Source organism: Dendrobium catenatum, unplaced genomic scaffold (assembly GCF_001605985.2).
Source record: "Dendrobium catenatum unplaced genomic scaffold, ASM160598v2 fragScaff_scaffold_659, whole genome shotgun sequence".
Taxonomy (NCBI): domain Eukaryota; kingdom Viridiplantae; phylum Streptophyta; class Magnoliopsida; order Asparagales; family Orchidaceae; genus Dendrobium; species Dendrobium catenatum.
The window spans coordinates 680,152-686,529 of NW_021319121.1; positions in this window are offsets into that span (position 1 = coordinate 680,152).

Below are 6,378 nucleotides of genomic sequence, written 5' to 3' on the forward strand. Positions count from 1 at the left end.
AGCATAAATAAAATTCACACAACAAAAACAAGAAACACGACGATTTACATGATTCAGCGAAGATGCCCACGTCCACGATGAGGGGATGTTGATTTCACTAAATTAGAGAACAATATGGATTACAATGAGCTAAAACTCTCTTTTCCTCTCATCTCATGCATACAATATAATAGCCCCTAGTACTTTATTTATAGATTTGAACCAAAGTAAATTAGGAAAAGGCTTCCTAATCGAATCCTAATCAAATCTCAATCAAATCCCTAACTAATGCAATAATTAGATCCCCTAATTAATGCATCAATCAAATCTCAAATCAAATCTCTAATTAATACAATAATTAGATCTCCTAATTAATGCATCTATCAAACCTTCAATAAAATCAACTTAATTAGGAAAATAATATATTACTTGATCAATTACAATAATGAGTCATTAAAAGCTTTTCAAATAAAAGTTTGTTTCAATTTGGAAATAATTCCAAATCAATAATCTCCATCTCATCTTTCACTTCAAAAAGTGAAAGATGATAAACTATGCTCAAATATTAGAATGACTGCACCCATATGGTTGTCTACATACCCCTCTCCCAAGGGATCAAGCCAAGTATAGTTCTTCAAACAAGTACATAATCAGTCATGAGTCATGCACCACATCATGGTGCCTATATTACTTGTATCCTCCAAATATCTCAGGATAGTCTTCACATGTTGTCAATGACTCCTTCATGTATCATATATGAACCTACCCACAATGAAAACTGCTTGCGCAGTATATGGATCGAGCTACTCCAAAATCAAATTGTACTGTTCTACAAGTGCCAAGTAACTACGAGTCGATGATTCTTAACCACAGGGAGAACACCTCATCATAAGCAATCTCTTTCTATTACGCAGAGCATTTTGCCACCAACTTAGCCTTGTATTATACATCAGTTCCATGAGATCCTTCTTTCTTTGCACGCATCCATTTGCACTCAATATCCCTCTTCCATATATCACATCAGGACTATCCCCCACTTCGTTATAGTGAATAGGAACTTTAACCTTCGTGGTTGAAAGTACAAATGCAATGTGATCCCTTAACCAAGTTGGTTTTGGGGAATTTTAGTGCTTGACATGTTCCTTGCAATATATTCATGAGCAGGAATATCATCATCACTATCTTCCACCTCCTGGTCTACAGTTGAATCAGGTACCTAGGTAGAAATGATCTACCTTTATGAAGCAAATGGAATTGCATCAAACTCCAACTTTTGTAATGCATATATGGACCCAGTGGAACTCTACTTAGAGTCCCAAAGTTTCAACATGCTAGCCTCATTGAAAATAACACCCCTGTTGATGAAAATCTTTTTTTTTTTCTATTTGTAATAGATTTTGGATCCCTTGACTTCACCCCTGAAGTCAATAAAGATCGTCTTCTTTACCCTTGATTCCAGTTTATCATTCTGAACATAATAATAGGCTAGACACATAAACACTCTCAAGTACTCATAATCTCTAACAAGATATCATGACCACATCTTCTATGGGATCTTCTTCTTAATAGTTGCAGAAGGCAAATAGTTCATCAAGTGACATGCATACTTTATCACTTCAACCCAAAAAATTCTATCCAACCTAGCATTGGATAACATACATCAAGCTTTCTCCACCATAGTCTGCTTTATTCTCTCTAACAATGAAGTGATGCTCAATCATACATTTCTGTCACTCCTACAATAATGCATCTGAAGTGATTTGTCCTCATTATATGATCTGATACACAGAATCTTTTTGTCAGTTTCAGTCTCAATCCACTTCTTACAAGTTCTAAAAATCTCAGTATCTCGCTCTTGTGCCTCACGGTGTACATCAAAATATATATGGAGTAATCATCAACAAAAGAGACAAAGTATCGTCATCGGCCAAATGATGTTGTCTTTGGCAACCTCAACATCTATATGAACATACTCCAAGATACTCTTTGTATTGTGGATGTCAGTATCAAAGGATGCACGTGCCTTCTTACCAAACACACAACATTCACAAAAATTGAACTTGCAGGTGCTTGCTCTTTTAATCAATCATTGCTTCACCAAAGCCATAAAAGAAGCCTCTCTAGCATGAGCTAGCTGCACATACCACAATAGATTAGCATCAGAAGAATCATCAGCAACAGCAGTCGATCCAATCATTGTTCTACCCTGAAAGTAGTAAAGGTTGTTGTGATGAACTTCTTTCAAATAAATAAGTGCTTCATGATATATCTTCAGAACTCCTACCTCAATAACTTTGGTTTCTGATTCTTCCAAATACATAGAACATGTCTCACATCAATCAACTCTCTTACAGTACCATCATGTATTCTGATGAAGATGCTCCCTACACCAAGTGTATGACAAACTTGGTCATTTCCCATGGTCACAATCCCAATATCAAGTTTCTTATAGGTACAAAACCACTCTCTGGTGGGACAAATACGATAGGTAGCACCAGTATCCAAAATCCAGCATGAACCATCTAAATACAAACTCCGAGATACTACAGATAGTGATACATCTAAATATTCGTCATGCTCTTCCATGCTAAAATTTGCCTCCATGGAAACTCCTTTTTCCTTCTCCTTTAATTTTGGGTAATTTTTCTTCCAATGATCAGTCTACAAATAAAAAGCACACTAATTTTTCCCAAGATTAAGTCCATTAGACTTGCCTCACTTGCTGATGCCATCCTTTTTATTATTATGTTTCTCATATCTTCCTCGCTGGAGTGTGAGAGTCTCATGTGAATCCAACTTTGCATACTCTTTGTCCTGATGCCGAAACTTGTGATTCAGCAATGTAATAGTAACCTCAACATAGTTCAAGATCTTCTTCCCATGAATATGCATTATAGTGAAGTTTTCTTACTCATCGAATTCAACAAAAGGAGCATCTTATCTTCATCTACAACCTCTTCATCCAGATTCAAAAGATCTGTGAATAATTTTGTGAAGTAATTCAAATGCTCATCAATTGTAATCTCATACATCATCTGAAACTTGTAGAGCCACCATTTCATATCAAGACAATTCTCCATGCTCTTCGTTATATACTTGTTCTCCAAAGTCTTCCATAGCTTCAGTACAGTATAAGTCTCCATCATCACTCCATACTTGATCTCTTGAGATAGGCAATTTTTGATCAAGCCATAAGTACTCCGATTCATCTTGAGTCAATATCTTTCAGACATCTCTTCAGGATGTCCATCGCCATCCAGAATAACATCCATATTCAAAGGGCACAATGCATCCGTCACCTCACATGCCAAAGTTTCCTTTGCAGTCAAATTTCATCACATCAATTTTGATGGGATGTGTAACCACCTGATAAATTGATGCCTTCTCTATAGAACAATTAGATGTAGCCATGGCTTCACCGGATCTCATCGTTTCCACTAAAATCTAACTTCCTTACGACATCAAAATTACACCAAACGAATTAAACATCAATCCTAAAAAAATTAACAACCTTTTCTTGTTCGATCTAACCAGATCATGTCTCAAAGATTTACTTTAGTTCTTCAAACTGCCTTTGGAAATCCCACTAAAATTCGGCTCTGATACCAGTTGTTATGCAAACAATCACAATGGAAACAAAATTCACACAACAAAATAACAAGAAATATGGTGATTTACGTGGTTGAGCGATGATGCCTACGTGCACGAGAGGAAATGATGATTTCTCTAAATTGGAGAATAATATGGATTACAATGAGCTCAATCTATCTCTTCCTCTCATCTCATGCATACAATACAATAGTCCCTATGGCCCTATTTATAGATTTGAGCCAAAGTAAATAAGGAAAAAGCTTCTTAATCTAATCCTAATCAACTCCCAATCAAATAACTAATTAATGAGTCAATCAAATATCCAATCAAATCCCTAATTAATGCAATAATTAGATCTCCTAATTAATACATCAATAAAATCTCATGTCAAATCAATTTAATTAGGGAAATAATTTATTCCCTAATTAATTACAATAATGGGTCATTAAAAGCCTTCCAAATAAAAGCTTATTTCAATTAGGAAATAATTCCAAATCAATAGATGGGGGCTTCTCAAGGCTATATATTAATCACCAACTCAACTACTCTGTAGATGACCAGATCAAGTCGAACTTTTTTATTAAGGCTATATATTTTCATTTATTTTCTATATAGTTATGTATGTAGCAAATTCTATAACACTAAAAATCCTAACTCAAATATAAGTATGAGGTCGATGGGTGAGCTCAATTTATGCAATTTTACTCAAATTTTCTCTAAAATCCAATTTCCTATATTGAGGCTTATTTTACTAGGAATATCATAACTTTTTGTCTGTAATTTTTTTCTCAACCAACTTATCAGCTCTCTTCTACTCAGTGTCCTAATATCATTGGGTTGAACTCAACATTCTCAAAAGTATGATGAACATAGAGCATGCTAATAACCAGAAGATAGGTATTATGCGACGCAAAACAACATTAAAAAGACGCGAAGAAACTATTAATATGGAAAATCAAGAATATGTGATTGCCCCTCAACTTGTTGAATTCAATGAGAGGATGACTTAAATGATTTAAGAGTAGTGAAGAGAATCCCAAGAACCACTCATAGAGTGGAATTGCATAAGAAGTCTTCTAATTCTATGGTGAGAAGAAGAAGACTCTTCGAAAGCAGAGCATTGACCTCTACTCAAGTCGCTAATGAAACATATTATCCTATCAATGAGGGGTCGACTTTAACTCTTCATCATGTAGAGCATGTATAGAGGAGAATTAAGACCATAAGGTCTACTCTTCATCATTGATGCATGTTCACACAATGTGATGATTCATACGCCATTAAATAAAAGATACTATCACATTTGAAATTATATATGTTTTGTCTTTACATGATTGTATTGATAGCTTTGATGAAAGATGTGGAGAGTAGTCAGGTACTCAAGTTCTCAGGGTGATGTTGACGCTGATACAAATAAAAGCTGCATTTGACTCTGAAAAAGGCTCAAGAGTCGAGTGTATGGAAGAACAACCCGTGACAAACTCCAAATTCAATAGAGCTACTCATGGCATGCGGAAAACAAAGGAGAAATTATTTTGGGTGGGCACCGGAGCATTCAAAGGTGAATTAGGAATCGCCACGTCATTTGATACACAGCGATACCCAACCGCAGTACCCATCAAATGAGTGATGTTGTTCGTTTTGATTCGCCTCCGGACGACAACCATTTCTGCAGAGAATAATTTCACCAAACAAAAGGCTCTAAGAGGGGAGAAATTATTATGTGCAGAATCCGGATATAATCTAGAGACTAATAAAAATGCGTCCAAAATGTACCGCATTCAGTACCGAACGCCGGTACCACGCTCAGTACCGCCCAGTACCAAGCGGTGTTAGACGGTTCTCCAGTCCGGTATCCGCACAAAATAACGTCTCCTTAGAGGCATAAAGCAGATGCCTAAAGTTACCTTCAATTCTTTTTCTAATAATCAAATGGCACAAATTGCTAAGCAAACACATAATATCTGCAAGAAAAGCCTCACTCACTCACAACGATCATGATAATGATAACGAATCTATTAAAATGGCGATTTTTAGGGGAGCTAAAATGCTTATTATAAGTTAATCGTCTGAGTGCGGATAACTTTTTATAATATCAACGTTGTTGTTTATTAAGTTTGATGTGATGGAAATAGATTTATGACTTATTGATGAAACATTGATATTTAGTTGCTATTCATATTTAACGGCCATTTTTTAATTATGTTACAACAAATTTACAACAAAATTAATTGAATAAATAGAATTTAGTACAAAATAGTGATGAAATTATGATGTATGATCAAATTTGTAATAAATTTCTTACCAAAAAAAGAGAATCTTTAAATTAAATCACCAAATATTATAATTATAATTCATTAAATGTGTGATTAATTTAAATTTTATGTAATTATTCCACCAAAAATTATTTAAATGAACATGTACAACAATTAACATATCAAACACAAACATTATTTTGATTTCCACACAATTTTCATGAATGTTAGATTACATCCATTACTCATGCAATGATTATCTCTTTAGTACACCAAACCATTTACCTTCAATTGTTATTTCTCTTAGAAGAAAAAATGAAAATAATGCAATCTTTTGTTTTATCATACTCAAGCCACTTACCTTCTAATCTAGTCCAAATATGTGACAAAGCAACATATAAAATCTCATTATCAAACTTAGACTTTGTTTGGGACCGTTTTTTTTTCCTACTTCTTAAAGCATCTTTCTAATTCATAACTTAAAATTTTTGTATTATAAAATAAGTTTTAGAAGCAATAAAAAAGCCATCGCAAACAAAGCCTAAGCATCTTC